We start from the raw sequence: 12,840 nt of genomic DNA on the forward strand, positions 1-12,840 counted from the left end.
CCGTGTTTACATGTGACCGGTTGTGATTAGACACCGCTGAACACATGGTTAAAGAGCCGCAGCTCTTTGCAGAGATTGGGGTTGCGCCGTGTCCTGCGCACCCCCCGCGGCTGTGCAAGACCAGCTGTTCTGGGACGCCGTCATATGACGGCGTCCCAGAACGAGAGCCGCACCGCCCCGCCGTCATTTGACGGTGGGCGGGAGGCAACTAGTTAATCTATAAACTTCCCTTACCTGCATAGGCAGGTTTTTTTTGTAAAGGTGAACTATACTTTTAAAGGGAAATATTTTTAGCATGTTTTTCTTGTCCTTTTAGCAGGGTTAAAATGCAACAAAAACACATCAAGGTTGCTCCGTAGGACCCAGGAAGTCAGCAGAGCCACCTGAAAACTGGGAATCCGGGGCAGCCATCTTCAGACTGGCTTAACCAATGACAAAGGTAGGTTTCGATAGAAGAAGAAACAGCACCCAACATAAGTCCTGAGCTACTATCATTGAATTTATTTTAGGGTCTAACAATAATAGTAATCATAATATTTTAGGGTTTAAAATTAAATGTAATAATATTTTAGTGTTTAAAATAATAATAATAATAAAAAAATATATATATAAAAATATTTTAGGGTTTAAAATTATATTTAGTGTCGTTTCACACAAGAGCGGCTTTAAAGTAGGCCGATTCTCATCCAACTCTGAAGCCGCCCCATACAGCGTGACTACAGCGCGGTTTGCAAAACGACTTCTGTAAGTCAATACAAGCCATTACGAAGTCGCCCCAAAGTAGTACAGGAACCTTTTTCTAATTCGGAGCAACTTGAGTCGCTCCAATTAGAACGGTTCCATTGCACTGCATGGAGTGCGACTTGTCAGGTGGCTAAGTCCCCTGACAGGTCGCCCCTGTGTGAACAGCACTTTTAAAATAATAATAATATTTTAGGATTTAAAATTAGTTAAATACTATTTAAACTAAAGGTTTGAAATAATAATAATAATTTAAGGTTTAAAATTAATTTACATTTTAAGGATAATAAAAAAAGGTAATAAAAGGATTTAAAATCAGTTAAATACTATTTATAGGTTTGAAATAATAATAATTTACGTTTAAAATTAAATGAAATTTTAAGGATAATAATATTTTAGGGTTTAAAATGAAAGGAATTTATTTTGGTGCAGAGAACATAAGGAAGAAATGTCCATATTTTATTTCACTTTATTTATGATACATGGGGCTCCGTGTGGGGTCACTTGTGTTGCTTTTACACCCCCAGCCCCTCCTCAATGACAGGGATGTGCTGGGTCCTCCTCATCCATGGTGACAACTCTCCTCACAGCCCGCACATCATCCCCTCATCTCAGGGTGTGTGTGTGTGTGTCCCGCGCAGCGCGCTCCCGGCGCTCTAGTGCCTCCTAGCGGCCGGCCGGAGGGGAGGCGGCCCCGGAGCATGCTGGGAGTGTTGAGTCATGGGGGCTGTCAGCTCCCGACTGGGGGAGACGGTGTGAAGAAGACAAGGGGACCAGCGCTGACCTCCTCCCCGATCACATCAGACATGGTCCGGGGGAGCCTGACATGCAGACACAGGCTGGGAGCGGATCCTGGGAGAGGTGAGGCTGCAGATGTCATGGTGTGTGTGTGTGTGTGTGTGATTCCTCCTCATCCTCTCCATCATATTCTTATTATACAAGACACTGGAACAAGTGCATCCTGCCAGGCTCCTCTAATGGTCCGCTGATGGTCCTCTGATGGTCCTCTGATGGTCCTCTTCTGATGGTCCTTTGATGGTCCTCTTCTGATGGTCCTCTGATGGTCCTCTGATGGTCCTCTTCTGATGGTCCTCTGATGATCCTCTGATGGTCCTCTGATGATCCTCTGATGGTCCTCTTCTGATGGTCCTCCTCTGGTGGTCCTCTGACCATGGACATGACATGATGGGTGTAGATCCCCTCCTGTGCTGTGTGAGATGTTCTTACCTGTCATGTATGGAGGTGGCATGTTCTCCTGTCCTTCTGTGCATTGTCAGCTCCTCTGTCATACCCACATGGACCTCCTCATCATCACAACACTGCATTTTATTTGATTTTTTATGTGTGTTTTATGTAATGTACATACATGATGCCCCCCATGCACTGCACCCAGCACTGACTATAGGCATGGTATATGTGCAGCATCTTTTAGATCCCCCCCACCCCCGGCATCATCCCATTAGCGCACACACACGTCCAGATTGTCCCCAGATATCCAGATCAGATCTGCCCGACCAATGGCACGCTCTGATTTCTCTGATGGTTTAAGTTCCCCTCTCCGCTCTGCCAGTCTTTTATGTCTTTTTCTATTTGTCTCCGGCTCCCCGTCTGTCTTCTCCAATTTCTTTCTGTCTCACTGGGGCCGGATCCGTGTCATTCCGATTTTTCCTCTCCTTTCCACTTCTCGCCGCACGTTCGCAACAATTTACCAATGGAATGTTTAGAGCATCTTCCAGACTTGTACAGAATGGAATATTTCTATAGGATGTGCTGGGTTTGTATTTAGTACAATTATCAGTGTTGTTTAGTAGGGGCAGGTTCACGGGTGTCGGGTTCTGGTGTCATTCATTACCGGGTAGACATAAGACATAAGGTGCTCTGTAAAGTTTTAATCTTTGGGTTGCACATGGTGATGGGGTTGTAGCGAGGAGGGATTGGATTGCCTAAAATGGAATTACAGAATTGTATAGATGTGTATGTGGCGTTCCATTTTTTTCTCTGATTTCTATGTAGTTTTTCTGGGGTGTGGTACCTGCATCATGAACGTACATGGTGAACATTTCATGTGAAAAATAGGAAATTGATATCCTGCTGTGCCAAGTGGAGCTCAGCTGTAGAGGATTCATACATGCTGAAGAATGGATTGTCTATCATTTTAAAGCATACCTGTCATTATTATATCCAGCCACATGGTACACTGAGCTGAGTACATAGAGGCAATCACACCAGTCCCCGTCTCAGAAGGAGCTCACAGTGACACCATACTCTGAGTTAAAAAAATTCTAATCAAGTATGTGTTCTTCAAAAAGTCCCTTCTACTATTCTCAGCCTTCTCCAAATCTCCAAATTTTCCTTTTTTTTTGATGCCGTGATCTGACTTTCTATTAAAAGATGGCAACCTTCACTCCCCATGGTCCCACTGTTTGTAGGAACATACCCACCCTCTCTTACTCCTGAGAATTTCTTTGGCAGTGGTTTCCAAACTGCAACCTGAGGACCAGATGCAGCCCTTTGCTTGCCTTTATCCGGCCTTTGGGGCAGTGTTCCTCTCACTAATACTAGACACTATTCCAACCACTAAGACCACTTATGGGGCATGCTTCCTCTGACTAATACCAATGATGGGGCATGATTCCTCCGACCGACACCAATGATGGGGCATGATACTTCCAACTGATACCAATGATGAGGCATTATTTCTCTGACTGATACCAATGATAGGGCATGATTCCTTCCACTGATACCAATGATGGGGCATTATTCCTCCGACTGATACCAATAATAGGGCATGATTTCTCCAACTGATACCAATGATAGGGCATGATTTCTCCGACTGATACCAATGATAGGGCATGATTCCTCCGACTGATACCAATGACGGGGCATTTTTACTCAGGCTGATACCAACAATGGGGTACTATTCCTCATACTGACACTGATTGGGCATTATTCCTCCCATTGACACCAATGTCCGACCCCCCTAAAGTCTGAAGGACCATAAACTGACCCTGAAATGTTTGGAGACCCTTGGTCTCTGGGATGTGTAGTGTGCATAGAGCAGTGCCGGGACAAGGTTATCTAGAGCCCAGGGCAAACATACCAAACTGTGCCCCCCCCTCAAGATGTATGAACATTGTGTCAGCAAACCCCCCCACAAAAAAAATCAAGCACTAATCTGCGTGCTTACCCCTAAACATAAATTCCCCTTCCACCCACAACAAATCTGCCCCCCTGCTGGAATCCCCTCTGCCAAAACAAATATTTACTGCCCCATCCCCCCTCCAAGCTCAGATCCTCTCTCTCTCCAAATCCCCCCAGCACAGCACACCCCCCCCCCCGAAAAAAAAAATCACCCCTCTGAGCACAGTTCCCTTTGCCCATCAAATTTCCCCTCCAAGCACAAATCCTTTCCCCCCATTCTGAATCCCCCTCCCAGCACAAATCCCCCCCCCACAGCACAACCCCCCCCCCCCCAGATTTCCCCTCCTACCTTAAACCCCCACCCTATCATCACTACTAGCACAAATCCTCCTCCTCCATCCCCCTCCCAACACAAATCCCCCAAATCACCATTCCTAGCACACCCCTAATTTCCCCTCATAAAACAATTCTAAACCCCTATATATAAACAAAAAGATTGCGCAAACTTATGCAACACAATATGTGAAAAAGTTGCAACACATTAATAAATGAATTGAAATACATAAATTAATCTCTAATGTGAAAAAAGTGCAACACATTAAAGTGGAGTTCTACCCAAAAATGGATCTTCCACTTTTTGGAATCCTCCCCCCCTCTGGTGTCACATTTGGCACCTTTCAGGGGAGAGGAGGGAGCACATACCTGTCTAATACAGGTATCTGCTCCCACTTCCTGGCATAGATCACCGCGGCGTTCTCGGGGGACCTACGCCACTTCCGGCGCCTACTCTGTCCTCCCCCGCTGTCTTCTGGGAGACAGAAGACAGCAAGGACCAATGATTACGCGCAGCGCGACTCGCACATGCGCAGTAGGGAACCAGGAAGTGAAGCCGCACGGCTTCACTTCCTGATTCTCTTACCGAGGATGACGGCGGCAGCAGCCGAGAGCCAACGGACAGATCGGCTTCGGCTGCTGACATCGCGGGCTCTCTGGACAGGTAAGTGTCCATATATTAAAAGTGAGCAGCTGCAGTATTTGTAGCTGCTGGCTTTTAATATTTTTTTTTTCGGCGGCCCTTCGCTTTAATGAATGACTTAATGTGAATGAATTAATCTCTAATAGATAAAATATGGTGATAAAGGATAAACATCCCAAATGAAAGTTCAGAAAAGTATCCACACAAATATTAATGTGTCAAAAAATGTCCAAACTGAAACAAAATAGCAAAGTGCAAAAGGCAAAAAAAAACTTTTGATGCCGCCCCTCACACTCTGCAAGATTCATCCTATGCTTCAAATCTGGAAGGTGAACTCAAATAGAGCCAGATGGCATCAAAAGTTTTTTTTAGCCTTTTGCACTTCGCTATTTTGTTTCAGTTTGGACATTTTTTGACACATTAATATAAATATTTGTGTGGACACTTTTCTGGGATGTTTATCCTTTATCATCATATTTTATCTATTAGAGATGAATTCATTCACTTTAAGGCCCCTTTCACACATGCGGACCGTATGTCCGTATTTCATCCATCCGTTTTCGGATGAAATACGGACATACATGCATCCCTATGGGATAGCGGGTGTCAGCGGATGTACATCCGCTAACACCCAATGTCGTCCGCCTCCGCTCTCGTCCGATTCTGCGGACGGAAGAAAATCCTATTTTTCTATCCGTCTGCAGAGCGGATCGGAGGAACACGGACAGACGGTCCGTGTTCCTCCGATCCCCCATAGGGGAGAGCGGAGATCTGACAGGGCGGTCCCTGCACAGTGTGCGGGTCCCGCCCTGTCATCTGCCTGCTCAGCTGGGGAAAGCGGAGCGATCCCCGCTGAGCAGCGGATAAACACAGGGCGGATCAACACGGATCCGTCCCGTGTGAAAGGGCCTCTTTCACATGGACGATCCGTATGTCCGTTTTTCATCCTTCCGTTTTCGGATGAAAAACGGACATACATTCATCCCTATGGAGCGTCGGATGTCAGCGGTGACATGTCCGTTGACATCCGACCCCGCTCCGATCCGAAAAGTGTAACGGAGGAAAAACCTACTTTTCCATCCGTTTTTGGATCGGATCGGGTGACGACGGACACTACGGTCCGTCGTCATCCAATCCCCCCATAGGGGAGAGCGGCGCTCTGACAGGTCCGTCGCTGCACAGTGTGCAGCGATGCACCTGTCATCTTCCTGCTCAGCGGGGATCGGCGGAGCGATCCCCGCTGAGCCAGCGGATGTTCACGGGGCGGATCATCACTGATCCGCCCCGTGAGAAAGAGGCCTAAGTCATTCGTTAATGTGTTGCACCTTTTTTCACATTAGAGATTAATTTATGTATTTCAATTCATTTATTAATGTGTTGCACCTTTTTCGCATAAGTTTGCTCAATCTTCTTTGTGTTTATATATTTATATCTGAATTAATTATTTCATTTTGTCAGAAGATAGCAGCATTCACAAAATATTTTTTTTTAATTGATTATCACGTTTTTCACTTATATATTTAGGTATCACATATATGGGTGGTTGGGTAAGCACAGATTAATTAACATATTCTTAATCCCTGCCACCCTCAAAATTTCCCCTCCCAACACAAATCCCCCCTCCCTAATCTCCTTGAGGTACTCCCCCCCACCTCACATGATACCACAGTGCCCACCCCTTGTCCCGGCCCTGCTCATGGCTACAACCAACATGCACTGCTCGTTCCAATACAATGGAAGTGAGGGGAATAGGAGAGGTTCAGGAGCTCACTGAGGGTGTTACAAGGATGCATACATATGACAATTAGATTACAATATCATTAAATAGTGGATGTACTGTAAAGGGATCATTTTTGGAGAATAAGATTATTGTAGTGCCGCTTAAAAAAAAAAAATCAAAGTCAGCAGCTATAAATACTGTAGTTGCTGACTTTTAATAAAAGGACACTTACCTGTCCCAGGATCCATCGATGTGGGGGAACGAAGCCCCGCTTGTCTCCCCCTCCTTTCTACGGCGCTGGCATTGTAACTTTGGCCGCCCGGCTGTGGTTTCACAGCCAGGCACTTACTGTGCATGCGCGAGCCGTGCCACGTGCTGTGACTGGCCGGGCAATCATCTGGGACTTGTGACGTGTCCCAGATGATTACCGAGAGGGAGGGGGGAGAGGTGATCTCCTTTTCGGTGCCGCGGTGCGCCGGGAGGAAGTGGGAGTTGGACCCTCTAAGAAGAGGGTACCCGCTCCCCCCCCCCCCCCCCAAAAAAATGATGTGCCAAATGTGGCATGTCAGGGGGTCACCGTTACAAAAAAAAAAAAAAGGTGAAAGGTGAACTAACACCATACACCCTCCCCACCCCCCGGTCCCTACTGTACTTACCTCCATGGGTGCTAAGCTGTCAGTGTTCACACAGCCGGTCCAGCGGTCCGGAGATTTTGAAGTCCTTAGTCTCTCAGAATTGATCTGGTCTGTCCCAGAAATGTTGCATAGACAAGAGGGAGATCACTGGGCTGGCTATGTGGGCACTGACAGCATCCACAGAGGTAAGTACAGCCGGAACTAGGGGGGTGGGGATTGTGTACAGTCTTGGCTTACCTTTTAATTTTTTCTGTAAAGGTGAACTAACCCTTTAAGTGCAAAAATGAAATGTATTGCAGCTTACCGGTCTGTAGATGTGGGGGCTAAATTTGTTGTTTGTTTGTTTTTTTACATTTTTTTTTTTTATTCTTTATTTTCACCTGCTGATCCTTCTAGGAACATCTATTCCTAGGGTGACAACTGTACTGTGTCTAGGAGGAGCAGCGTTGTCACTCTAGAAAGGAAGTATGTCAGGACAATATAATACCACCCCCTCCCTGTAACATGGGGGGGGGAGTAGTCAACAGAGATAGCTGGGAACAATGCTAAATGATAACTGTCAGCAGAGGAAGAGAGCATAGGAAGTTGTCAGTTCACAAGATTTTTGGCTGAATGAACAGCTAGATACAGTTTATATATACATATCTATCTTTTTGCACTTGTCAAACAGTTGTTACAAAACACTTTCAATAGTATATTTGACAGACCACAAGGGCTCATTTACATGTGCCTTGGTCTCTGAAGAGCGATCCGTGTTCAGATCAATCTTTAGAGAGCGTTTGACAGGCAGTGAGAAAATATGAGGAATTTATTGTTGGAGTTTACATACACTTTAACCACTTCAATACAGGGCACTTAGACACCTTCCTGCCCAGGCCAATTTTCAGCTTTCAGCACTGTCGCAATTTGAATGACAATTGCGCGATCATACAACACTGTACCCAACAAATTTTTATCATTTTGTTCCCACAAATGGCTTTATTTTGGTGGTATTTGATCACCTCTGCGATTTATATTTTTTGCGCAACAAATAAAAAAAGACCGAAAATTTTGAGAAAAAAACAAGTTTTTCTTTGTTTCTGTTAATTTTTTTTGTAAATAAGTATGTTTTCTTCTTCAATGACGGGCACTGATATAGCTGCACTGACGGGCACTGATAAGGTGGCACTGATGGGCACCGATGAGGTGGCACCAATGAGGTGGCACTGATGAAGTGGTACTGATGGGCACTGATAGGCGGCACTGATGGGCACTGATAGGTGGCATTGATGGGCACTGATAGGTGGCACTGGTATGCGGCACTGATGGGCACTCATAAGTGGCACTGATGAGCACTCATAGGCGGCACTGATGGGCACTCGTAGGCGGCACTGATGGGTACTCATGGGTGGCACTGATAGGTGGCATGGATGGGCACTGATAGATGGGCACAGATGGGCACTGATAGGTGGCACTGATGGACACTGATGGGTGGCATTGCTGGGCATCCCTGTTTTGTAATGTAAATATGAGGTGCCAGTCAGTGCCCATTTGTGGGCATTGATTGGCATATTTTGGGCATTTTTTTTTACATGTGGATGGCCATGGCAAATGTACCTGGCCATCCACAGGCCGGGTGGCTTCCCTGGTGGTCTTGTGTGGGCATCTGAGGGGGGACTGCGCTGATAAACAATCAGCGCATACCCCCCTGTCAGACGCGAGTGAGGAAAAAGCCGATCAATGACTCTTCCTGTTTACATTGTGATCAGCCGTGATTGGACACGGCTGATTACGTGGTAAAGAGCCTCCGCCGGAGGCTCTTTACCGAGATCGGTGTAGCTGTGTGTCAGACTGACACACCGCACCACCAATCACCGCAATGCGCGCCTCCTTGAAGGATGTCATATGACGCCCAGTCAAGACAACTGAACCACTGCATTAAGGTGAAAAAACACGAACCTTTACAATCCCTTTAACCACTTCCCGCCCGGCCTATAGCAGAATGACGGCCGGGCGGGAAGTGGTTAAAGGGGTTGTAAAGGTGTAAAGGTTCGTGTTTTTTCACCTTAATGCACCTGCAACTTACCTGACCCCTCAAACTTGACCCACAGGGACGTGCTGTCTCTCTGCCCAGGGTTCTCGGCTGTTGATTGGACAGATTGATAGCAATGCAGCCATTGGCTCCTGCTGCTGTCAATCAAATCCAATGACGCGAGCGCCGGGGGCGGGGCCGATTCCTGCATTCGGCCTCTATGGACGCCGAATGCTAGAGCGTGCCTGAAAGGCAACACCCTGGGAGAGCGCTTCTCCCAGAGGGTTATCTGATGTGGGGAGGAGCCTCGAGAGCCGCCGAGGGACCCCAGAAGACGAGGATCGGGGCCACTCTGTGCAAAACAAGCTGCACAGTGGAGGTAAGTATGACATGTATGTTATTAAAAAAAAAAAAAATGAACCTTTAGTGTCACTTTAAGGCTGGGTTCACACTGCAGCACGGAGTGGCTCACAGCCGGGGGTCTGGTGCGTCCCTGTTCACTGTTTCAGATCTGATTTCAGTTCAAATTTTTGACTAAATTCGGACCTGAAGCAGACCAGAAGACGACAGGACTCCTGTGCAAGGCGCTCCGGAGATGTGTGAACCGGGTCCATTGAGAGTCGGTCACAATCTCCTGACATGCGAATTGAATGCCACATCGAATTCGCACTAGTATGACCCAGCCTAAAAGACTTTGTTAGGCTTCATTCTGCTGTAAAGGGATCTTGGCAAGCAGTTCTGATCTTGCCAACAACTAATCTAAATGTGCAGAGTGATTGCTATGGGTCAGCTCAGTTCCTGACAGGCTGAGGTCACTCATTGCATAGATGCTAACCATCTCAGATTTGCCAGGACATATCGGAATCTACACTATATTGCCAAAAGTATTGGGACACCTGCCTTTACATGCACATGAACATTATTAGCATCCCAGTCTTAGTCCGTAGGGTTCAATATTGAGTTGGCCCTCCCTTTGCAGGTTCAACAGCTTCAACTCTTCTGGGAAGGATCCCCACAAGATTTAGGAGTGTGTCTATGGGAATGTTTGACCATTCTTACAGAAGCGCATTTGTAAGGTCAGGCACCGATGTTGGATGAGAAGGCCTGGCTTGCAGTCTTCACTCTAATTCATCCCAAAGGCGTTCTATCGGGTTGAGGTGCAGGCCACCCCAGGAGTCTTCAGGAGGGGAGGAGGGCTTTTCGCTGCTATGCACATCCTCGTTCCTGCAGCTAAGGGGCAGATGGATTCCAGGAAGTAAATGCCACATGAATCATCTGCCCTAAGGCCCCTTTCACACTGGGGTGGCATCGGTGGTAAAACGGCGCTATTTTTAGCGCCGCTTTACCGTCATTTTAGCGGCGGTCAAACCGCCCCACTAGCGGCCGAGAAAGGGATAAAACCACCGCAAAGCGTTGCTGCAGCGGCGCTTTGCCGGTGGTAATTCCGCGCTGCCCCATTCATTTCAATGGGCAGGAGCGGTGGAGGAGCGGTATACACACCGCTCCAAAAATGCTGCTAGCAGGACTTGTTTCGCAGTCCTGCCAGCGCATCGCTCCCCCCTCGGGCTTTCACACGAGTGTGAGGAGCGGCTCTTTCATGGCGCTTTGCAGGCGCTATTTTTAGCGCTGTAGCGCCTGCAAAGCGCCCCAGTGTGAAAGGGGTCTTACTCAAGATGACCACGGCCAGAAATGTTAGAGGGGTGTTTTTCCACAAAATAAAACATGGAGATATGGGTGGATGGGGGAGTTTGCTTTGAATAATAAAAATAAATGAAATAGCGTTTTTTTGGTTTGTGGTGCTCAGATGCAGTGTAGTTCCACTTTAAGCTTTCTCTTGTGGTGCCTTAATGCACATGTATTATGGCAAGTATTATGTTACATTAAGTGCCGGTTCACACTGCTGCGCTGCGAATTTGTTCTGTTTTTTTGTCCTGTGTGAGGTGCGATTTTACCGCGAATTTACCGCGATTTTAACGCGATTTTACCGCAAATTTCAGGAGTTGGTCATAGCTGCGATTGATGTTCTAGCCAATGGAATCATAATGGAAAAAGAAAAAAGGTGTTAACTTCCTGTGTATTTCCTGGTTTTTGTGGAGAGTAGTGTGGTGGAATTCGCACATATCTGAACCAACAATGCGATTCCAGAACGATTTACATTGATGTCTATGGAGGCTAAATTTGCAACGCAACGCAGTAAACTCGCACAAGACCCTTTTTTTTATCGCATCGCATTCGTAGGGGAATCGCAACGCATGTATGTGAACGACGGTCATTGAAAACAATGACTTTATGGATGACATGCGAATTTAGAATGTTTTTGACGCATCAAATTCGTCATGAACTCGCATCAGTGTGAACCGGCACTAAGGCAGCCTGTTTATTATGAATGGGCTGCCAATGCACCACAATGGATGAGAAAAATCACATGCCCCTTTTTAATAACACAGCTTACCACAACGCACAGTATTGGGCTCTACTGTACAATGCATTGGGGTACTATTTACAGTGAATGAGTGGCTTTGTGTTAAGGTGCACATTGTCACAACACACAAGTGTGAACGGGCCCCAAGCACGCCACGCCCACTGTCAGCGAGGTAGGAATTGTTGTCACAGAAGTTGCATCCAGACCCCTTCGCCAGGGGTTATTAAAACTGTTCCTTCACCCCTTTACTGCCCAACATATACTGATACCACTGCAAACTCTGCCATGTTCAGATGTTTTGGATCTCCTACTACAGGGCAGGATAGCTACTAGGCTGGCGCTGGGCCCTGTGACATTTCTCTATGTGTACCGTGTGCTTGCTCACATGATCTGATAGGACACGTCCAAGTGGAGGGCTTGCATGGACAACCTTCAGTTTTGCAATGGCAAAAATAATTTGCTTAGGAAAAATGTATACAGTGGAGCATGATGGCAGACATATTGAAAAATAGATTTTGGGTTTACATATACTTTAGGTACACTTTCTGCAGGTACAGAAAAATGACTGTTTATCCTGATAGAAATCCAGTATCATTGTAACTTCCTGCGCACTGAACTGAAACCTCAAAGTTATCAGCTATCTGAGCTATCTTTTGTAAACTATACAACCCCTCCCTCCTCCCTATCTAATGGACACAATGAAAAGAGTGAGGTGTTTGTAGTCCAAAATAGGAAACCTAGAGTGACAACAATGCTCAAATAAGTGGCAACCACCCCAGTCTATAACCACTTCAGCTGCGGAAGATTTCACCCCCTTCATGACCAGGCCATTTTTAGCTAATCGACACTGCGCTGTTTTAACTGGCGATTGCGCGGTTAAACACTACCCAAACAAAATTTATATATATTTTTTTCCACACAAATAGAGCTTTCTTTTAGTGGTATTTGATCACCTCTGGGTTTTTTACGCTTTGTGATATAAATGAAAAAAATAAAATAAAAAATTTTGGAAAAAAACAACAAAACATATCCTATGAAGAAAAAATCTAATTCCTTCATAAATTTTAGCCAAAATGTATTCTGCTACATGTTTTTGATAAAAAAAAAAATTCCAACAAGTGTGCAGTGATGAGAAACTGACAGATTGTTGTACAGACTGTGTAAAGAGCTCTGTATTGAATGTTAACACAGAGC

At 46.1% G+C, this 12,840-nt stretch overlaps 1 protein-coding gene across 11 annotated transcripts in view; it reads left to right on the plus strand.

The window, feature by feature from the left end:
* The first annotated feature begins 1,398 nt into the window (after window positions 1–1,398).
* The window catches only part of ERC2 (ELKS/RAB6-interacting/CAST family member 2), a 1,404,232-nt gene continuing 1,392,790 nt past the window's right edge, over window positions 1,399–12,840 (plus strand). For 6 of the 11 annotated variants that reach the window (XM_073592269.1, XM_073592274.1, XM_073592272.1 and 3 more), the window contains exon 1: window positions 1,400–1,602. The gene's annotated coding sequence lies outside the window, so the exon portion shown is untranslated. Of the gene's footprint in view, window positions 1,603–12,840 lie in introns of all 11 variants that reach the window. The other 5 variants (XM_073592266.1, XM_073592270.1, XM_073592273.1 and 2 more) reach the window with 1 other exon arrangement.

Source organism: Aquarana catesbeiana, linkage group LG07, assembly GCF_042186555.1.
Source record: "Aquarana catesbeiana isolate 2022-GZ linkage group LG07, ASM4218655v1, whole genome shotgun sequence".
NCBI lineage: Eukaryota > Metazoa > Chordata > Amphibia > Anura > Ranidae > Aquarana > Aquarana catesbeiana.